This window comes from Bactrocera oleae, chromosome 2, assembly GCF_042242935.1.
Source record: "Bactrocera oleae isolate idBacOlea1 chromosome 2, idBacOlea1, whole genome shotgun sequence".
Classification (NCBI taxonomy): Eukaryota; Metazoa; Arthropoda; class Insecta; order Diptera; family Tephritidae; genus Bactrocera; species Bactrocera oleae.
The window spans coordinates 35,011,656-35,036,099 of record NC_091536.1 but is presented as its reverse complement, the minus strand read 5'-3'; the positions used below and the strand labels follow the sequence as shown (position 1 = coordinate 35,036,099).

The 24,444-nt window shown below is 39.8% G+C and overlaps 1 protein-coding gene and 3 pseudogenes across 13 annotated transcripts in view; all 4 read left to right on the top strand.

The window, feature by feature from the left end:
* The window catches only part of nAChRalpha4 (nicotinic acetylcholine receptor alpha4), a 946,244-nt gene that overhangs the window by 556,424 nt on the left and 365,376 nt on the right, over positions 1–24,444 (top strand). The gene's annotated exons all lie outside the window — the stretch shown is intronic.
* On the top strand, positions 5,030–6,762 carry LOC138858916 (uncharacterized; annotated as a pseudogene).
* Positions 9,783–11,515, top strand: LOC138858917 (uncharacterized; annotated as a pseudogene).
* On the top strand, positions 14,532–16,264 carry LOC138858918 (uncharacterized; annotated as a pseudogene).

Here is a 24,444-nt window from a genome sequence, read left to right as displayed (position 1 = left end):
AAAAATAAAAATGCCATTTCACATATGCATGATTACTTTTTGCCATATAAACGATTTTTATGATAAAAATTGATAAAATATGATTTTTTTTTGTACAAATGAGGCATGATAAAATGCGAAAGATTATGCAAAAAAAAAGTATATTTTACTTTTTTAATAATTTTCTAATTTCAATTGTTACAGAATTAATAATTTATGTAAGTACACATGTACATCAATATGTTATATTATATAATATAATAATATTGTTTACTTTATTACCAGATTAGCACTCACCAAGGACATTATTACTTCTCTTTTTTTTTCCTTCACAAAACGCCTCTTGTTTAAGGTTTAAATTCAAAAGATTTTATTTTTTATTTTTTTTTGTTAAATGATATTGTTCACAACCTTTTTATTGGCTTAACATTACTAATCCGTATCGAAGCCGTTCTCAATTCACGGCCACTAACGACACTCTCGCAAGATCCCTCAGATTTGACAGCCCTAACTCCAGGGCATTTTCTCAAAGGAACACCCATTCTGGCCATACCTGAGCCAGGCGTGGAGTCGCTATCCTTATTAAATCGATGGGAAAGAGTCAAAATTCTCCATCATGACTTTAGCCGTCGATGGAAAGAAGAATATTTAAAGGACCTCCACAAGAGGTACCGCTGGAAAACTCCAGAAAAAGCGCCAAAGCTTGGAGATTGCGTCCTAATCCATGATGATTGTCTCCCCCCGACCGAATGGCGGCTTGGCCGCATAGAAAAGCTTCATTCCGGGTCCGACGGTCATATCCGAATTGTAGATCTCCGCACGCAATCGGGAACGCTAACCAGACCGCTCGTAAAACTATGCTTCCTGCCCACCGACCGTACTACCGAAACTAAAATGGTATTAAATTCAAATAAATCGAATCAATAAACCCGCAAATAAATAAAAATAAAAAACGTTAACAACAATTCCAAACAGAAATGGTCGATCAATATGCCGACCCACGCGTGCCACATCACGTGGCACAATTGCCCATATTCAATTATATGCCACAAACATATACTAAATCTAATCTTTTCATACAGATTAATATGGACGTGGAAATGCCGACAAATCCAACGCCAACCATTCGATCGGCTATCAACGTGCCGCGCACTGGGCCGATTCCAGCGCCTCGAGCCACCGCTGCAACAACTGTAGCAGCTGTCGCGCGGAACACAGCACAACCACCGCCAGCGTCGCCATTGGTGCAACCGGAGCCGCACCGCACCCGATGTCCGCTGTGTCGCCGCTCACACCGGCTACAGCACTGTAGCATCTTCAAATCCATGCAACCCAGTCAACGTCAGCGGGTAGCCCAGGCGCATGGACACTGCCTCAATTGCCTGAGTCTCACCATACGACGCAAGAGTGCGACTCGGAGTGTTCATGTCAATTGTGCGGAAGGCTACACCATACGTCCCTTCACCGCACCTCCAGGCGCGACGTTCGGCGACCACCCGCACCACGCAGTCGCGGCGCTGTCAGGCGACCGCCGCCCAGCCACCCGATACAACATCAACGCCCAGCTGCCGCTCCACAGTATCGTCCAAGGAATGTAAGGAACGAAACACCTGCACGGCACCGACGGCCCAGACCATCATCCCGCCGCCCCACTGGCCTCAGCAGTGTTGTAGCAACGTTGCAACAACTGCAGAATTTGCTAGGCTAAATATTTGCCTAGGTGGGCCGGGATGGTTAAATGAGCAATTCACATCCACATCACCACACCTACATCCCACACACACATTCCACACCAACCCTATCATCACGATCACACCACACATGAAGACACACCACACCGAAGGAGGTAAAAAGGGGACGACGAGCGACCACCAACCTCTTTTGCGCACCGTCATCAGGAAAATCGCTATCTCCGCTACCAACCGTCAAGACTGTCTAATATTAAAATCGTTGTGTTAATTTTTATAAAAAAAGTTACACGCTATATTTGAATTTAGGTGTTAAGCCAATAAAAAGGTTGTGAACAATATCATTTAACAAAAAAAAATAAAAAATAAAATCTTTTGAATTTAAACCTTAAACAAGAGGCGTTTTGTGAAGGAAAAAAAAGGGAAGTAATAATGTCCTTGGTGAGTGCTAATCTGGTAATAAAGTAAACAATATTATTATGTTATATAATATAACATATTGATGTACATATGTACTTACATAAATTATTAATTCTGTAACAATTGAAATTAGAAAATTATTAAAAAAGTAAAATATACTTTTTTTTGCATAATCTTTCGCATTTTATCATGCCTCATTTGTGCAAAAAAAAAATCATATTTTATCAATTTTTATCATAAAAATCGTTTATATGGCAAAAAGTAATCATGCATATGTGAAATGGCATTTGTATTTTTTGTTTAAGCTATTTAATTTTTCTCTTTACGTTGGGAGATACGTATTTTGTCAGAGAACGTTGTTATAAATTCTCATTTCTGTTAAATAACAGCAAATATTACAGAAAATGGTGAACTCCTTAGTCTTAATTTTTCAGCTCTGTTAGCCATCCAATCGGGCATCATACAAAATTCAATTTGCACCTCTCGTTCTTTTAAGTTCTCTGATTGTACAATACTCTCTATGCTTCCATAATTTTCGGATTTCGGTCTATATATCCACGACAGCGTTAAGTATTTAACATCTCTAGCCATCATAATAATCTGCGACTTTTACAATGAATTTTTATAATTTTCGAAACTGATACCTGCATTAAAGGACAAAGGGAGTAACATAAAAACATTTGGTAGGGCAAATATCATTTTTGGAGTAATGTGCTTCTTTAAATTAAATTATTTTACTAAGCTCTTGAGCTCTAAGCTCTTAGCCTTCAAGCGGTCGTGCGACGTCGATTGACCGATTGATTCTATACATTTTCGCTGATAATAATAATTCTAAGTAGTTTGTCTTAGTATCACTACTTACCGAATAAACAGTAAGGGTACTGCCCGCGATGGTTGTTATTGTATTTTAATTATTTGATCATGAAGGCACCTGATTTTATAATATTATTTTTGTTATTAGTTACTTGATATTTATTTCTAGTGTCTAGCACCTATGATGGTTTTTTGTTCTTAAAACTGGGATTTTAATCCGAAGAGAAATTCAGTTCTGTATTTTTGATTCTGTAACTTAGGTTTTACCTATAGTTAGGTTTTTTCGACAAATTAATGTCATAGACAATGAGTAATGTTTTATATCTCTGACATATCCAATAGGTCTTTTAGGTTACGCGCGACCGCTGTCGTTACAAACGACCGCACGCCTGATTGAAGGTTAAGCTCAAAACTCAAATTTTATTAGGAATCATCGAGCTTAGAGTTATGCTTTGGACACCTTTTCTAGGTGGTATGCAAAGCAAGTTACCGTTTTAGGTTTAATGTACGAGTATATATCTCAAAAATCACTAAAACTATATCAACCAAATTTACTCAGGACAAATCTTTTCGGCACCTCTTCAGATAATGTCATGGGTGAATTGGATAACAAGGCGGCCCACCCCCATGTAACGGTAATGTTGAAAGCTACTTAAGTTGCGATAAATAAATAATATAAACAGATGAATACGTCATAAGTATTAAATTTGACAATGGGCGTGACACTGTTCACCTTTAGGTGTAACGTTATCCCGACACTCTTATGCTACAATGTGAAAATGGCGGTATCGGTAAACGACTGCTTCCCATATATCTGTGAAATTCGAAGGCAATCTTTATACTCTTGCAACATGTTGCTGCATGAGACTATGTTCGGCATGAACCATTAATATGTGGATATAATTGATGAGTAGTGTGGCAAGTCGAGACTTCTCTGGAACAATTATGGGATGGCGTTCGTTATACGTTAGGCTTGAATTGGCAAGCCGACCATTCACACGAAGAAGACCTTTCGTGTCGAGGAATGGGTTTAGAACTAAGAGGAGACTTCTCTTGTCAATAGGTTTTGATTCTCTCAAAAGTGATATATCGCGGCTGAAGTAGCGCGCTTGCGTGGATGCGATAAGAGCGACCTTTGCTTTTTGTAAGTCTAGGTGCGTCACTGTATCGCATTGGGAGTGTAATGAAGTTACTCCCTTAAGTTTAATTTTGAGTCGCTCTATGAACTTGAGCATGTAAGCGATTACCCTGAGTGCTCGTGGGAACGATGAAAATCGTTCGAGAATGTCAGTATCATCCACTGTTGTGTGAAAGGAGTCGATTTTTCGACTTTCTGGGGCAATTATATTGCGCATGGGCGATTGTGGCCAAGAATCGGGAGATTCTGTTAACCATCGGGGGCTATTCCACCAGAGGGTGGTGGTGGCAAGATGCAGGGGTTTGCATCCTCTTGTACCTAGATCAGCAGGATTGTCAGCACTGGCTACATGTCGCCACGTGGCTGATCCTACTAGGTCAAGGATTTGAGACGTTCGATTGGAAATATACGTCTTCCATGCATGTGGTGGTTTTTCTAACCAGGCGAGTACGATTTCAGAATCGGACCACAGATATAGTTTGTATTTTGCCATATTTAAATGCATTCGCACCATGGATACTAGTTTGGCTAGTAGTAGCGCTCCACACAGTTCAAGTCGTGGCAGACTTATTGTTTTTAACGGAGCTACTTTTGCTTTTGCTACTAGTAAGTGGCTTGTGGTCACAATGTCGCTTTGTGTGCGAACATATATAGTTGCGCAATATGCCTTTTCAGAAGCGTCACAGAAGCCGTGTAGTTCGACTTTGTGCTCTGGGGCATAATTTACCCAACGTAGGATTTGTATCTGTGAGATATCATGTAGATTGCTCGCAAACTGGGACCACTTTTCTAAACGAAGGGGTTTTACTTGTTCGTCCCAGTCGGTTCCATCTAACCATAATTCTTGTATTAGGATTTTGGCTTGTATCATAATTGGCGAAAGCCATCCTGCGGGGTCGAAAAGTTTTGCCACAGAGGATAAAATTTGGCGTTTTGTTATGGCGGATAATGCTGATATTGACTCTGTAGTGTATGAAAACTGGTCAGATATCGCATTCCATTGGATCCCCAGAGTTTTTGTTGTACTTTCCTTTTCGAATTTTAGGAAATTAGTATCTAACAAATTTTCTTTTGCTTGTGCGTGGTACAGATTTTGCACAAGAAACAGTTACGAAGAATTTACAACATTACTAATCCGTAACGAAGCCGTTCTCAATTCACGGCCACTAACGACACTCTCGCAAGATCCCTCAAATTTGACAGCCCTAACTCCAGGGCATTTTCTCAAAGGAACACCCATTCTGGCCATACCTGAGCCAGGCGTGGAGTCGCTATCCTTATTAAATCGATGGGAAAGAGTCAAAATTCTCCATCATGACTTTAGCCGTCGATGGAAAGAAGAATATTTAAAGGACCTCCACAAGAGGTACCGCTGGAAAACTCCAGAAAAAGCGCCAAAGCTTGGAGATTGCGTCCTAATCCATGATGATTGTCTCTCCCCGACCGAATGGCGGCTTGGCCGCATAGAAAAGCTTCATTCCGGGTCCGACGGTCATATCCGAATTGTAGATCTCCGCACGCAATCGGGAACGCTAACCAGACCGCTCGTAAAACTATGCTTCCTGCCCACCGACCGTACTACCGAAACTAAAATGGTATTAAATTCAAATAAATCGAATCAATAAACCCGCAAATAAATAAAAATAAAAAACGTTAACAACAATTCCAAACAGAAATGGTCGATCAATATGCCGACCCACGCGTGCCACATCACGTGGCACAATTGCCCATATTCAATTATATGCCACAAACATATACTAAATCTAATCTTTTCATACAGATTAATATGGACGTGGAAATGCCGACAAATCCAACGCCAACCATTCGATCGGCTATCAACGTGCCGCGCACTGGGCCGATTCCAGCGCCTCGAGCCACCGCTGCAACAACTGTAGCAGCTGTCGCGCGGAACACAGCACAACCACCGCCAGCGTCGCCATTGGTGCAACCGGAGCCGCACCGCACCCGATGTCCGCTGTGTCGCCGCTCACACCGGCTACAGCACTGTAGCATCTTCAAATCCATGCAACCCAGTCAACGTCAGCGGGTAGCCCAGGCGCATGGACACTGCCTCAATTGCCTGAGTCTCACCATACGACGCAAGAGTGCGACTCGGAGTGTTCATGTCAATTGTGCGGAAGGCTACACCATACGTCCCTTCACCGCACCTCCAGGCGCGACGTTCGGCGACCACCCGCACCACGCAGTCGCGGCGCTGTCAGGCGACCGCCGCCCAGCCACCCGATACAACATCAACGCCCAGCTGCCGCTCCACAGTATCGTCCAAGGAATGTAAGGAACGAAACACCTGCACGGCACCGACGGCCCAGACCATCATCCCGCCGCCCCACTGGCCTCAGCAGTGTTGTAGCAACGTTGCAACAACTGCAGAATTTGCTAGGCTAAATATTTGCCTAGGTGGGCCGGGATGGTTAAATGAGCAATTCACATCCACATCACCACACCTACATCCCACACACACATTCCACACCAACCCTATCATCACGATCACACCACACATGAAGACACACCACACCGAAGGAGGTAAAAAGGGGACGACGAGCGACCAACCTCTTTTGCGCACCGTCATCAGGAAAATCGCTATCTCCGCTACCAACCGTCAAGACTGTCTAATATTAAAATCGTTGTGTTAATTTTTATAAAAAAAGTTATACGCTATATTTGAATTTAGGTGTTAAGCCAATAAAAAGGTTGTGAACAATATCATTTAACAAAAAAAAATAAAAAATAAAATCTTTTGAATTTAAACCTTAAACAAGAGGCGTTTTGTGAAGGAAAAAAAAGGGAAGTAATAATGTCCTTGGTGAGTGCTAATCTGGTAATAAAGTAAACAATATTATTATGTTATATAATATAACATATTGATGTACATGTGTACTTACATAAATTATTAATTCTGTAACAATTGAAATTAGAAAATTATTAAAAAAGTAAAATATACTTTTTTTTGCATAATCTTTCGCATTTTATCATGCCTCATTTGTGCAAAAAAAAATCATATTTTATTAATTTTTATCATAAAAATCGTTTATATGGCAAAAAGTAATCATGCATATGTGAAATGGCATTTGTATTTTTTGTTTAAGCTATTTAATTTTTCTCTTTACGTTGGGAGATACGTATTTTGTCAGAGAACGTTGTTATAAATTCTCATTTCTGTTAAATAACAGCAAATATTACAGAAAATGGTGAACTCCTTAGTCTTAATTTTTCAGCTCTGTTAGCCATCCAATCGGGCATCATACAAAATTCAATTTGCACCTCTCGTTCTTTTAAGTTCTCTGATTGTACAATACTCTCTATGCTTCCATAATTTTCGGATTTCGGTCTATATATCCACGACAGCGTTAAGTATTTAACATCTCTAGCCATCATAATAATCTGCGACTTTTACAATGAATTTTTATAATTTTCGAAACTGATACCTGCATTAAAGGACAAAGGGAGTAACATAAAAACATTTGGTAGGGCAAATATCATTTTTGGAGTAATGTGCTTCTTTAAATTAAATTATTTTACTAAGCTCTTGAGCTCTAAGCTCTTAGCCTTCAAGCGGTCGTGCGACGTCGATTGACCGATTGATTCTATACATTTTCGCTGATAATAATAATTCTAAGTAGTTTGTCTTAGTATCACTACTTACCGAATAAACAGTAAGGGTACTGCCCGCGATGGTTGTTATTGTATTTTAATTATTTGATCATGAAGGCACCTGATTTTATAATATTATTTTTGTTATTAGTTACTTGATATTTATTTCTAGTGTCTAGCACCTATGATGGTTTTTTGTTCTTAAAACTGGGATTTTAATCCGAAGAGAAATTCAGTTCTGTATTTTTGATTCTGTAACTTAGGTTTTACCTATAGTTAGGTTTTTTCGACAAATTAATGTCATAGACAATGAGTAATGTTTTATATCTCTGACATATCCAATAGGTCTTTTAGGTTACGCGCGACCGCTGTCGTTACAAACGACCGCACGCCTGATTGAAGGTTAAGCTCAAAACTCAAATTTTATTAGGAATCATCGAGCTTAGAGTTATGCTTTGGACACCTTTTCTAGGTGGTATGCAAAGCAAGTTACCGTTTTAGGTTTAATGTACGAGTATATATCTCAAAAATCACTAAAACTATATCAACCAAATTTACTCAGGACAAATCTTTTCGGCACCTCTTCAGATAATGTCATGGGTGAATTGGATAACAAGGCGGCCCACCCCCATGTAACGGTAATGTTGAAAGCTACTTAAGTTGCGATAAATAAATAATATAAACAGATGAATACGTCATAAGTATTAAATTTGACAATGGGCGTGACACTGTTCACCTTTAGGTGTAACGTTATCCCTACACTCTTATGCTACAATGTGAAAATGGCGGTATCGGTAAACGACTGCTTCCCATATATCTGTGAAATTCGAAGGCAATCTTTATACTCTTGCAACATGTTGCTGCATGAGACTATGTTCGGCATGAAGCATTAATATGTGGATATAATTGATGAGTAGTGTGGCAAGTCGAGACTTCTCTGGAACAATTATGGGATGGCGTTCGTTATACGTTAGGCTTGAATTGGCAAGCCGACCATTCACACGAAGAAGACCTTTCGTGTCGAGGAATGGGTTTAGAACTAAGAGGAGACTTCTCTTGTCAATAGGTTTTGATTCTCTCAAAAGTGATATATCGCGGCTGAAGTAGCGCGCTTGCGTGGATGCGATAAGAGCGACCTTTGCTTTTTGTAAGTCTAGGTGCGTCACTGTATCGCATTGGGAGTGTAATGAAGTTACTCCCTTAAGTTTAATTTTGAGTCGCTCTATGAACTTGAGCATGTAAGCGATTACCCTGAGTGCTCGTGGGAACGATGAAAATCGTTCGAGAATGTCAGTATCATCCACTGTTGTGTGAAAGGAGTCGATTTTTCGACTTTCTGGGGCAATTATATTGCGCATGGGCGATTGTGGCCAAGAATCGGGAGATTCTGTTAACCATCGGGGGCTATTCCACCAGAGGGTGGTGGTGGCAAGATGCAGGGGTTTGCATCCTCTTGTACCTAGATCAGCAGGATTGTCAGCACTGGCTACATGTCGCCACGTGGCTGATCCTACTAGGTCAAGGATTTGAGACGTTCGATTGGAAATATACGTCTTCCATGCATGTGGTGGTTTTTCTAACCAGGCGAGTACGATTTCAGAATCGGACCACAGATATAGTTTGTATTTTGCCATATTTAAATGCATTCGCACCATGGATACTAGTTTGGCTAGTAGTAGCGCTCCACACAGTTCAAGTCGTGGCAGACTTATTGTTTTTAACGGAGCTACTTTTGCTTTTGCTACTAGTAAGTGGCTTGTGGTCACAATGTCGCTTTGTGTGCGAACATATATAGTTGCGCAATATGCCTTTTCAGAAGCGTCACAGAAGCCGTGTAGTTCGACTTTGTGCTCTGGGGCATAATTTACCCAACGTAGGATTTGTATCTGTGAGATATCATGTAGATTGCTCGCAAACTGGGACCACTTTTCTAAACGAAGGGGTTTTACTTGTTCGTCCCAGTCGGTTCCATCTAACCATAATTCTTGTATTAGGATTTTGGCTTGTATCATAATTGGCGAAAGCCATCCTGCGGGGTCGAAAAGTTTTGCCACAGAGGATAAAATTTGGCGTTTTGTTATGGCGGATAATGCTGATATTGACTCTGTAGTGTATGAAAACTGGTCAGATATCGCATTCCATTGGATCCCCAGAGTTTTTGTTGTACTTTCCTTTTCGAATTTTAGGAAATTAGTATCTAACAAATTTTCTTTTGCTTGTGCGTGGTACAGATTTTGCACAAGAAACAGTTACGAAGAATTTACAACATTACTAATCCGTAACGAAGCCGTTCTCAATTCACGGCCACTAACGACACTCTCGCAAGATCCCTCAAATTTGACAGCCCTAACTCCAGGGCATTTTCTCAAAGGAACACCCATTCTGGCCATACCTGAGCCAGGCGTGGAGTCGCTATCCTTATTAAATCGATGGGAAAGAGTCAAAATTCTCCATCATGACTTTAGCCGTCGATGGAAAGAAGAATATTTAAAGGACCTCCACAAGAGGTACCGCTGGAAAACTCCAGAAAAAGCGCCAAAGCTTGGAGATTGCGTCCTAATCCATGATGATTGTCTCCCCCCGACCGAATGGCGGCTTGGCCGCATAGAAAAGCTTCATTCCGGGTCCGACGGTCATATCCGAATTGTAGATCTCCGCACGCAATCGGGAACGCTAACCAGACCGCTCGTAAAACTATGCTTCCTGCCCACCGACCGTACTACCGAAACTAAAATGGTATTAAATTCAAATAAATCGAATCAATAAACCCGCAAATAAATAAAAATAAAAAACGTTAACAACAATTCCAAACAGAAATGGTCGATCAATATGCCGACCCACGCGTGCCACATCACGTGGCACAATTGCCCATATTCAATTATATGCCACAAACATATACTAAATCTAATCTTTTCATACAGATTAATATGGACGTGGAAATGCCGACAAATCCAACGCCAACCATTCGATCGGCTATCAACGTGCCGCGCACTGGGCCGATTCCAGCGCCTCGAGCCACCGCTGCAACAACTGTAGCAGCTGTCGCGCGGAACACAGCACAACCACCGCCAGCGTCGCCATTGGTGCAACCGGAGCCGCACCGCACCCGATGTCCGCTGTGTCGCCGCTCACACCGGCTACAGCACTGTAGCATCTTCAAATCCATGCAACCCAGTCAACGTCAGCGGGTAGCCCAGGCGCATGGACACTGCCTCAATTGCCTGAGTCTCACCATACGACGCAAGAGTGCGACTCGGAGTGTTCATGTCAATTGTGCGGAAGGCTACACCATACGTCCCTTCACCGCACCTCCAGGCGCGACGTTCGGCGACCACCCGCACCACGCAGTCGCGGCGCTGTCAGGCGACCGCCGCCCAGCCACCCGATACAACATCAACGCCCAGCTGCCGCTCCACAGTATCGTCCAAGGAATGTAAGGAACGAAACACCTGCACGGCACCGTCGGCCCAGACCATCATCCCGCCGCCCCACTGGCCTCAGCAGTGTTGTAGCAACGTTGCAACAACTGCAGAATTTGCTAGGCTAAATATTTGCCTAGGTGGGCCGGGATGGTTAAATGAGCAATTCACATCCACATCACCACACCTACATCCCACACACACATTCCACACCAACCCTATCATCACGATCACACCACACATGAAGACACACCACACCGAAGGAGGTAAAAAGGGGACGACGAGCGACCAACCTCTTTTGCGCACCGTCATCAGGAAAATCGCTATCTCCGCTACCAACCGTCAAGACTGTCTAATATTAAAATCGTTGTGTTAATTTTTATAAAAAAAGTTATACGCTATATTTGAATTTAGGTGTTAAGCCAATAAAAAGGTTGTGAACAATATCATTTAACAAAAAAAAATAAAAAATAAAATCTTTTGAATTTAAACCTTAAACAAGAGGCGTTTTGTGAAGGAAAAAAAAGGGAAGTAATAATGTCCTTGGTGAGTGCTAATCTGGTAATAAAGTAAACAATATTATTATGTTATATAATATAACATATTGATGTACATATGTACTTACATAAATTATTAATTCTGTAACAATTGAAATTAGAAAATTATTAAAAAAGTAAAATATACTTTTTTTTGCATAATCTTTCGCATTTTATCATGCCTCATTTGTGCAAAAAAAAATCATATTTTATCAATTTTTATCATAAAAATCGTTTATATGGCAAAAAGTAATCATGCATATGTGAAATGGCATTTGTATTTTTTGTTTAAGCTATTTAATTTTTCTCTTTACGTTGGGAGATACGTATTTTGTCAGAGAACGTTGTTATAAATTCTCATTTCTGTTAAATAACAGCAAATATTACAGAAAATGGTGAACTCCTTAGTCTTAATTTTTCAGCTCTGTTAGCCATCCAATCGGGCATCATACAAAATTCAATTTGCACCTCTCGTTCTTTTAAGTTCTCTGATTGTACAATACTCTCTATGCTTCCATAATTTTCGGATTTCGGTCTATATATCCACGACAGCGTTAAGTATTTAACATCTCTAGCCATCATAATAATCTGCGACTTTTACAATGAATTTTTATAATTTTCGAAACTGATACCTGCATTAAAGGACAAAGTAACATAAAAACATTTGGTAGGGCAAATATCATTTTTGGAGTAATGTGCTTCTTTAAATTAAATTATTTTACTAAGCTCTTGAGCTCTAAGCTCTTAGCCTTCAAGCGGTCGTGCGACGTCGATTGACCGATTGATTCTATACATTTTCGCTGATAATAATAATTCTAAGTAGTTTGTCTTAGTATCACTACTTACCGAATAAACAGTAAGGGTACTGCCCGCGATGGTTGTTATTGTATTTTAATTATTTGATCATGAAGGCACCTGATTTTATAATATTATTTTTGTTATTAGTTACTTGATATTTATTTCTAGTGTCTAGCACCTATGATGGTTTTTTGTTCTTAAAACTGGGATTTTAATCCGAAGAGAAATTCAGTTCTGTATTTTTGATTCTGTAACTTAGGTTTTACCTATAGTTAGGTTTTTTCGACAAATTAATGTCATAGACAATGAGTAATGTTTTATATCTCTGACATATCCAATAGGTCTTTTAGGTTACGCGCGACCGCTGTCGTTACAAACGACCGCACGCCTGATTGAAGGTTAAGCTCAAAACTCAAATTTTATTAGGAATCATCGAGCTTAGAGTTATGCTTTGGACACCTTTTCTAGGTGGTATGCAAAGCAAGTTACCGTTTTAGGTTTAATGTACGAGTATATATCTCAAAAATCACTAAAACTATATCAACCAAATTTACTCAGGACAAATCTTTTCGGCACCTCTTCAGATAATGTCATGGGTGAATTGGATAACAAGGCGGCCCACCCCCATGTAACGGTAATGTTGAAAGCTACTTAAGTTGCGATAAATAAATAATATAAACAGATGAATACGTCATAAGTATTAAATTTGACAATGGGCGTGACACTGTTCACCTTTAGGTGTAACGTTATCCCGACACTCTTATTCTACAATGTGAAAATGGCGGTATCGGTAAACGACTGCTTCCCATATATCTGTGAAATTCGAAGGCAATCTTTATACTCTTGCAACATGTTGCTGCATGAGACGATGTTCGGCATGAAGCATTAATATGTGGATATAATTGATGAGTAGTGTGGCAAGTCGAGACTTCTCTGGAACAATTATGGGATGGCGTTCGTTATACGTTAGGCTTGAATTGGCAAGCCGACCATTCACACGAAGAAGACCTTTCGTGTCGAGGAATGGGTTTAGAACTAAGAGGGGACTTCTCTTGTCAATAGGTTTTGATTCTCTCAAAAGTGATATATCGCGGCTGAAGTAGCGCGCTTGCGTGGATGCGATAAGAGCGACCTTTGCTTTTTGTAAGTCTAGGTGCGTCACTGTATCGCATTGGGAGTGTAATGAAGTTACTCCCTTAAGTTTAATTTTGAGTCGCTCTATGAACTTGAGCATGTAAGCGATTACCCTGAGTGCTCGTGGGAACGATGAAAATCGTTCGAGAATGTCAGTATCATCCACTGTTGTGTAAAAGGAGTCGATTTTTCGACTTTCTGGGGCAATTATATTGCGCATGGGCGATTGTGGCCAAGAATCGGGAGATTCTGTTAACCATCGGGGGCTATTCCACCAGAGGGTGGTGGTGGCAAGATGCAGGGGTTTGCATCCTCTTGTACCTAGATCAGCAGGATTGTCAGCACTGGCTACATGTCGCCACGTGGCTGATCCTACTAGGTCAAGGATTTGAGACGTTCGATTGGAAATATACGTCTTCCATGCATGTGGTGGTTTTTCTAACCAGGCGAGTACGATTTCAGAATCGGACCACAGATATAGTTTGTATTTTGCCATATTTAAATGCATTCGCACCATGGATACTAGTTTGGCTAGTAGTAGCGCTCCACACAGTTCAAGTCGTGGCAGACTTATTGTTTTTAACGGAGCTACTTTTGCTTTTGCTACTAGTAAGTGGCTTGTGGTCACAATGTCGCTTTGTGTGCGAACATATATAGTTGCGCAATATGCCTTTTCAGAAGCGTCACAGAAGCCGTGTAGTTCGACTTTGTGCTCTGGGGCATAATTTACCCAACGTAGGATTTGTATCTGTGAGATATCATGTAGATTGCTCGCAAACTGGGACCACTTTTCTAAACGAAGGGGTTTTACTTGTTCGTCCCAGTCGGTTCCATCTAACCATAATTCTTGTATTAGGATTTTGGCTTGTATCATAATTGGCGAAAGCCATCCTGCGGGGTCGAAAAGTTTTGCCACAGAGGATAAAATTTGGCGTTTTGTTATGGCGGATAATGCTGATATTGACTCTGTAGTGTATGAAAACTGGTCAGATATCGCATTCCATTGGATCCCCAGAGTTTTTGTTGTACTTTCCTTTTCGAATTTTAGGAAATTAGTATCTAACAAATTTTCTTTTGCTTGTGCGTGGTACAGATTTTGCACAAGAAACAGTTACGAAGAATTTACAACATTACTAATCCGTAACGAAGCCGTTCTCAATTCACGGCCACTAACGACACTCTCGCAAGATCCCTCAAATTTGACAGCCCTAACTCCAGGGCATTTTCTCAAAGGAACACCCATTCTGGCCATACCTGAGCCAGGCGTGGAGTCGCTATCCTTATTAAATCGATGGGAAAGAGTCAAAATTCTCCATCATGACTTTAGCCGTCGATGGAAAGAAGAATATTTAAAGGACCTCCACAAGAGGTACCGCTGGAAAACTCCAGAAAAAGCGCCAAAGCTTGGAGATTGCGTCCTAATCCATGATGATTGTCTCCCCCCGACCGAATGGCGGCTTGGCCGCATAGAAAAGCTTCATTCCGGGTCCGACGGTCATATCCGAATTGTAGATCTCCGCACGCAATCGGGAACGCTAACCAGACCGCTCGTAAAACTATGCTTCCTGCCCACCGACCGTACTACCGAAACTAAAATGGTATTAAATTCAAATAAATCGAATCAATAAACCCGCAAATAAATAAAAATAAAAAACGTTAACAACAATTCCAAACAGAAATGGTCGATCAATATGCCGACCCACGCGTGCCACATCACGTGGCACAATTGCCCATATTCAATTATATGCCACAAACATATACTAAATCTAATCTTTTCATACAGATTAATATGGACGTGGAAATGCCGACAAATCCAACGCCAACCATTCGATCGGCTATCAACGTGCCGCGCACTGGGCCGATTCCAGCGCCTCGAGCCACCGCTGCAACAACTGTAGCAGCTGTCGCGCGGAACACAGCACAACCACCGCCAGCGTCGCCATTGGTGCAACCGGAGCCGCACCGCACCCGATGTCCGCTGTGTCGCCGCTCACACCGGCTACAGCACTGTAGCATCTTCAAATCCATGCAACCCAGTCAACGTCAGCGGGTAGCCCAGGCGCATGGACACTGCCTCAATTGCCTGAGTCTCACCATACGACGCAAGAGTGCGACTCGGAGTGTTCATGTCAATTGTGCGGAAGGCTACACCATACGTCCCTTCACCGCACCTCCAGGCGCGACGTTCGGCGACCACCCGCACCACGCAGTCGCGGCGCTGTCAGGCGACCGCCGCCCAGCCACCCGATACAACATCAACGCCCAGCTGCCGCTCCACAGTATCGTCCAAGGAATGTAAGGAACGAAACACCTGCACGGCACCGTCGGCCCAGACCATCATCCCGCCGCCCCACTGGCCTCAGCAGTGTTGTAGCAACGTTGCAACAACTGCAGAATTTGCTAGGCTAAATATTTGCCTAGGTGGGCCGGGATGGTTAAATGAGCAATTCACATCCACATCACCACACCTACATCCCACACACACATTCCACACCAACCCTATCATCACGATCACACCACACATGAAGACACACCACACCGAAGGAGGTAAAAAGGGGACGACGAGCGACCAACCTCTTTTGCGCACCGTCATCAGGAAAATCGCTATCTCCGCTACCAACCGTCAAGACTGTCTAATATTAAAATCGTTGTGTTAATTTTTATAAAAAAAGTTATACGCTATATTTGAATTTAGGTGTTAAGCCAATAAAAAGGTTGTGAACAATATCATTTAACAAAAAAAAATAAAAAATAAAATCTTTTGAATTTAAACCTTAAACAAGAGGCGTTTTGTGAAGGAAAAAAAAGGGAAGTAATAATGTCCTTGGTGAGTGCTAATCTGGTAATAAAGTAAACAATATTATTATGTTATATAATATAACATATTGATGTACATATGTACTTACATAAATTATTAATTCTGTAACAATTGAAATTAGAAAATTATTAAAAAAGTAAAATATACTTTTTTTTGCATAATCTTTCGCATTTTATCATGCCTCATTTGTGCAAAAAAAAATCATATTTTATCAATTTTTATCATAAAAATCGTTTATATGGCAAAAAGTAATCATGCATATGTGAAATGGCATTTGTATTTTTTGTTTAAGCTATTTAATTTTTCTCTTTACGTTGGGAGATACGTATTTTGTCAGAGAACGTTGTTATAAATTCTCATTTCTGTTAAATAACAGCAAATATTACAGAAAATGGTGAACTCCTTAGTCTTAATTTTTCAGCTCTGTTAGCCATCCAATCGGGCATCATACAAAATTCAATTTGCACCTCTCGTTCTTTTAAGTTCTCTGATTGTACAATACTCTCTATGCTTCCATAATTTTCGGATTTCGGTCTATATATCCACGACAGCGTTAAGTATTTAACATCTCTAGCCATCATAATAATCTGCGACTTTTACAATGAATTTTTATAATTTTCGAAACTGATACCTGCATTAAAGGACAAAGTAACATAAAAACATTTGGTAGGGCAAATATCATTTTTGGAGTAATGTGCTTCTTTAAATTAAATTATTTTACTAAGCTCTTGAGCTCTAAGCTCTTAGCCTTCAAGCGGTCGTGCGACGTCGATTGACCGATTGATTCTATACATTTTCGCTGATAATAATAATTCTAAGTAGTTTGTCTTAGTATCACTACTTACCGAATAAACAGTAAGGGTACTGCCCGCGATGGTTGTTATTGTATTTTAATTATTTGATCATGAAGGCACCTGATTTTATAATATTATTTTTGTTATTAGTTACTTGATATTTATTTCTAGTGTCTAGCACCTATGATGGTTTTTTGTTCTTAAAACTGGGATTTTAATCCGAAGAGAAATTCAGTTCTGTATTTTTGATTCTGTAACTTAGGTTTTACCTATAGTTAGGTTTTTTCGACAAATTAATGTCATAGACAATGAGTAATGTTTTATATCTCTGACATATCCAATAGGTCTTTTAGGTTACGCGCGACCGCTGTCGTTACAAACGACCGCACGCCTGATTGAAGGTTAAGCTCAAAACTCAAATTTTATTAGGAATCATCGAGCTTAGAGTTATGCTTTGGACACCTTTTCTAGGTGGTATGCAAAGCAAGTTACCGTTTTAGGTTTAATGTACGAGTATATATCTCAAAAATCACTAAAACTATATCAACCAAATTTACTCAGGACAAATCTTTTCGGCACCTCTTCAGATAATGTCATGGGTGAATTGGATAACAAGGCGGCCCACCCCCATGTAACGGTAATGTTGAAAGCTACTTAAGTTGCGATAAATAAATAATATAAACAGATGAATACGTCATAAGTATTAAATTTGACAATGGGCGTGACACTGTTCACCTTTAGGTGTAACGTTATCCCGACACTCTTATTCTACAATGTGAAAATGGCGGTATCGGTAAACGACTGCTTCCCATATATCTGTGAAATTCGAAGGCAATCTTTATACTCTTGCAACATGTTGCTGCATGAGACGATGTTCGGCATGAAGCATTAATATGTGGATATAATTGATGAGTAGTGTGGCAAGTCGAGACTTCTCTGGAACAATTATGGGATGGCGTTCGTTATACGTTAGGCTTGAATTGGCAAGCCGACCATTCACACGAAGAAGACCTTTCGTGTCGAGGAATGGGTTTAGAACTAAGAGGGGACTTCTCTTGTCAATAGGTTTTGATTCTCTCAAAAGTGATATATCGCGGCTGAAGTAGCGCGCTTGCGTGGATGCGATAAGAGCGACCTTTGCTTTTTGTAAGTCTAGGTGCGTCACTGTATCGCATTGGGAGTGTAATGAAGTTACTCCCTTAAGTTTAATTTTGAGTCGCTCTATGAACTTGAGCATGTAAGCGATTACCCTGAGTGCTCGTGGGAACGATGAAAATCGTTCGAGAATGTCAGTATCATCCACTGTTGTGTAAAAGGAGTCGATTTTTCGACTTTCTGGGGCAATTATATTGCGCATGGGCGATTGTGGCCAAGAATCGGGAGATTCTGTTAACCATCGGGGGCTATTCCACCAGAGGGTGGTGGTGGCAAGATGCAGGGGTTTGCATCCTCTTGTACCTAGATCAGCAGGATTGTCAGCACTGGCTACATGTCGCCACGTGGCTGATCCTACTAGGTCAAGGATTTGAGACGTTCGATTGGAAATATACGTCTTCCATGCATGTGGTGGTTTTGGCTAGTAGTAGCGCTCCACACAGTTCAAGTCGTGGCAGACTTATTGTTTTTAACGGAGCTACTTTTGCTTTTGCTACTAGTAAGTGGCTTGTGGTCACAATGTCGCTTTGTGTGCGAACATATATAGTTGCGCAATATGCCTTTTCAGAAGCGTCACAGAAGCCGTGTAGTTCGACTTTGTGCTCTGGGGCATAATTTACCCAACGTGGGATTTGTATCTGTGAGATATCATGTAGATTGCTCGCAAACTGGGACCACTTTTCTAAACGAAGGGGTTTTACTTGTTCGTCCCAGTCGGTTCCATCTAACCATAATTCTTGTATTAGGATTTTGGCTTGTATCATAATTGGCGAAAGCCATCCTGCGGGGTCGAAAAGTTTTGCCACAGAGGATAAAATTTGGCGTTTTGTTATGGCGGATAATGCTGATATTGACTCTGTAGTGTATGAAAACTGGTCAGATAACGCATTCCATTGGATCCCCAGAGTTTTTGTTGTACTTTCCTTTTCGAATTTTAGGAAATTAGTATCTAACAAATTTTCATTAGGTATGTCCTTTAAGATATTAGGGTGGTTCGCCGTTATCTTTTTTAACGGAAACCCTGCGGTTTTGAGGGCTTGTGTCACTTGTGCTAGTGACTCGTATGCTTGTGGAAGACTGTGACTTCCGGACAGGATATCGTCTACATACGTTTGTGTTTTTAACACCTGGGTTGCCAGAGGAAATTCTGACTTGGTGTTTTCTGCCAATTCGTGCAGTGTTCGAATGGCTTAATATGGAGCACAGTTGATGCCAAAGGTAACTGTTTTCAATTTGTAGTCGCGGAGTGGACTATTGGGAGATTTTCGGAAAATAATTCGCTGAAAATCTTGATCGTCTTTATGTACGACTATTTGTCTATACATTTTTTCGACGTCTCCGTTAAATACGTATTTGAATATACGCCAATTTAAAATTAGTAGCATTAAATCTGGTTGGAGCGTGGGTCCCGTAAATAGAATACCATTTAGGGAATTCCCCGAGCTAGTAGATCTTGATGCATTAAAAACAACTCTTACTTTAGTTGTTTTTTTGTCTGGCTTTACTACTGCGTGATGAGGCAAGTGAAATGAGTAATATTTGCCATTTATGATTTTTTCGCATGGGCTTACTTCCTCCATGTGGTCTAAATGGAGGTATTCTTCCAACACGCCATCGTATTCTGGCTTAAGCTCATCTTTTTTAAGTAAGTTTTTTTCCATACTTAAAAACTGCTGTATAGCAGAGGTGCGAGAGTGACCTAAGGCGATTGTGTTGGGAAATTGTTATTTTACTGGTAGTCGTACGACATACCGACCATTATCTGATCTAGTAGTTGTGGCTTTGTAAAAGTCTTCACAATACTGATCTTCAGGGGTTGTGATTGATATGGGGGGGAGTTCTTCTAACTCCCAAAATTTTTTCAATTGTGAATTGAGGTATTCGTTTGAGATTTCCTCAACCTGAGTGGTCATGGTGGTAACTGGTTCCGAAACTAGTCCACTTAGGATCCACCCAAAAATAGTATTTTGTGCCAGAAGTGTATTTGAAATTTTCTCAATACCTTCGAGTATAATCTGTGGTATGAGATCGCTTCCTAATAGAAGGTCTATTTGAGCGGGAGTGTTGCAGTTGGGATCTGCTAGCTTTAGGTGTGAAACCTTTTGCCAATGCTTGCTATTTATGTGATAGCTTGGAAGCATATTTGTAAGTTGCGGTAAGACTATAGCTTCTGCTTGTATGTGCTTATCCGCTTGGGGGGAAATTAAGGTAATGGGGCAGATTTTATTAGAGTTTTGAACTACTCTTCCGCCCATTCCTGTAATTTCAAAGTTGGCTTGTTTTGTTGGCAGTTGTAGCCTATTTTGTGGCCTAGACGCTATGAAAGATCGTTGTGATCCTTGGTCTATTAAGGCCCTAAGTTTAAACAGCTCTCCTCGGTGTTCGATGGAGACGACTGCTGTGGGTAGTAGTACCCTACTTTGGTTTTCGCTGTGTAGCGTTTGAGTTTTTAATGCCTTTGAGCAGCATGGTGCTTCTTGGCAATTATCGGGATTTCGCACTTCGGGATTTGCTGTTGCAACTAAACCCGTGGCTCTTTTTGTATTTGCGCTGTTTGGAGGTGAGCTGGAAAATGTGCTGTAATGCAGCATTGAATGATGTCGTTTATGACAATAAACGCAATTAAATTTGCTTTCGCACTCTTTAAGTGTATGTACATGTGATAGGCAATTTGTACAAAGCCTTTTTGTTCGTACATAATTGTTTCGATCGGTAATATTCATTTTCTTGAATTTCTCGCAAGATTTGAGCTTATGCCCCCCTGTACACAGTTCGCACGACGTTTGTTTGTACTGTTCGGATGTGAACGTTTGATTTCTGAAGAAGCTTCTATTTAAATTGTTGTTGCTACTGGCTTGTGGCCTGTGGAAGCTTCTATTTAGGTCGTGTTGAACAGTTTTCGTTCTGACCATTTTTTTATCTACCCTTTCTGCGATTTCGTACTGGGTAGTTAGGAAATCTTTCATTTGTTGCCACGTGGGGCATTTTCTTCGTGATGAGAGCGATTGCTCCCATAGAAGTAATGATTTTTCTGGTAATGCGGCAGTGCATATGTTTACCAGTATAGGGTCCCAGCTGTCTGTGGGAATATTTTGTGTCGATAAAACCGACAAACAATTTGAAACAGTGGATTGAATTCGTATTTGGCGTAAGCAGAAGATTTGAAATTTTCCGGTAGATCTGAGTCGTCAGATTCTACGATTGCGTCATATGCAGCTTGGAGACGTGTCCAAAAATTGTCAAGATTGTCTTTTTTAATTTCTAATACCGATTCAGAATTGTCCTGAATCGGCGAAGATGAAAATCGAGTGCAGTATCGTATTAGACTGTCACTCTCTGAGATAAATTTGGTGTATGAAATATCTTTTATCTTTTTTTGTTTTGTAGCACCTTGCTTTGGGCGTGTAGCTTCTGCAGGTGTACATGGACTCTTTTCGTCCGAAATCAGTTTTGGTACTTTTAGATGTTGAATTGCTTTAGATTCCTTAGAATCTGCGTTCATTTAAAAATATTAAAGTAAAATTAAAAATTTTTTTTTTTTTTTTGTTAAATGATATTGTTCACAACCTTTTATGTTTGTTCACAGACGGTATGTGAAAGGTTTGTTGCACTTTTTTATGTATTTTATTATATATATATTTTTTTTGTGCATTTATATCTTATCTTTTTATCTATTTTTCCGCACAATTTGTATATATGTATTTATTTTTACGGCACTGAATGTATATATATGTATATTTTTGTCTTCGGTACTTTTTTTTTTTTTTTTTTTTTTGATATATATATAAGATGTATATTCACTTGTACCGCACTTGTTTGTTTCACTGAACACTTTTGATTTTTTTTGTATATAATATGTATTCACTTGTACCGCGCTTGCTTTTTTCACTGTACACTGTTTTGTTTTAGGTATATGTATTTTATATGTAAGTAAGATCTCCGCACTTTATTTAATTTAATTATTTATTATTATTATTCTATATATATATATTTTTTTTTTTTCCAATAGTGCCTTTCCTTAAGGCTCGAAGGACCAATGTTTACTTTATTACCAGATTAGCACTCACCAAGGACATTATTACTTCCCTTTTTTTTTCCTTCACAAAACGCCTCTTGTTTGAGGTTTAAATTCAAAAGATTTCATTTTTTATTTTTTTTATATTTTTTTTTGTTAAATGATATTGTTCACAACCTTTTTATTGGCTTAACACCTAAATTCAAATATAGCGTATAACTTTTTTTATAAAAATTAACACAACGATTTTAATATTAGACAGTCTTGACGGTTGGTAGCGGAGATAGCGATTTTCCTGATGACGGTGCGCAAAAGAGGTTGGTGGTCGCTCGTCGTCCCCTTTTTACCTCCTTCGGTGTGGTGTGTAGTGTGTCTTCATGTGTGGTGTGATCGTGATGATAGGGTTGGTGTGGAATGTGTGTGTGGGATGTAGGTGTGGTGATGTGGATGTGAATTGCTCATTTAACCAAATATATTATCACTTATCAATAAATATGTACATGCGCGCACAGCTTTATATGTAAGTATGTATGTACAAATATGCGTATGACATTGCAAAATAAGTAATGCATACGCAAATCTACATATAATATATACATATATACGCGTACAAATGTAAGTATATGAGCCAATAGAAAAAATACAAACGTTGTTATGCAAAAACAACAATTCTCTCCAATAGCATAAGCAGCGTCAGAAATCAATATGGCTGCCAAATTGACAAATCCTAAATTTGTAGTAAATCACACAACAACAACATTTTCATTCATGAACGCTGGCGCACAAGCAATAAGCTAAGTCGTTTCATTCATAAAAGCAAATGCCTTACACATCTCCCCGAGTATGCGCTTGCCCACATCTTTTTTATGTTCCCTCTGGGAGGGAAAAGTTACAACCCTGCAAGCCCACAAAACACAGAAAAAGGTGACAAAAGTGGCAACAAAGCTTTTGTCGATTTAAAATATTTCACAATTCTAAAATATTTTTCCGTGACTCGCAAAAATCTGCGTCAATATGTATGCATGCTCATATATAAACATACATATTTACAATGATTTGTGTTCAAAGCTGTTAGAGCGGCAAGGAAGCGGAGACAATCGGCGAGCGTTCGTTAATTTTTCGGCACATCTCCGATTTTCGTCGCGTCAGTCCTTCGACAGATTGACTCTTTGACATAAAAGCAAAAAATGTGAGCTTCGATCGTTGGTTGACCGTGTCAACGGTGATTTCACATGAAGTAATGAGTGTTCATATCTACATACATATGTTGTTTGTAGACAAATTTAAAAATATTTTTCTTTCATATTTGTTTACATGTACACATGATATGAAAATGCCAATGGTACAATATTTCACGTGATAGAACAGATATTCCTATGGTATGACAAACCATTTAACAATATTAAATTTGTAATTGTATAAAGCATTGGAGTATTTTTTAATGCAATGCACTTGACCAACTCTATTTATCTTATATAAGTTAAATTAATTTATTTTTTTTTTTTTTGTACTTTATAATATGTGACATACTTTATGATATGAGATGTATGTACTTTAACCAGAGAACTTAGAAGAACGAGAAGGTGCAGGTTCGATAGCGAACATTTGTAAAATTTTATCAAGGAGTTCACCTCACACGCAGGAGAAACAAATAACATTTCTCGCTTTTATAACAGCGGTGAATCTGTACACATACGCTGTCTTAACATAACCAACCGGCGAATATTGAAGAGAACATAATATGTTGAAGGACTGACGCGACGACAAAGCGTCACAACATTGTGTTGTTGGTAGAAAATCCGAGATGTGCCGAAAAATAAACGAACGCTCGCCGATTGTCATCGCTTCCCTTGCCGCTCTAACAGCTTTGCCAACAAATCATTGTAGGTATGTATGTTTTTATATGAACATGCATACATATTGACGAAGATTTTTGCGAGCCAAGGAAAAATATTTTAGAATTGTGAAATATTTTAAATCGACAAAAGCTTTGTTGCCACTTTTGTCACTTTTTCTGTGTTTTCTGTGTTCTGTGTTTTTTATATCATTTGAGTTAGTTAATCTTAATATTAAGATTTCGGACATACAAACTGTAGTAATGAAACTAAGTGAGTTTATGACTCAT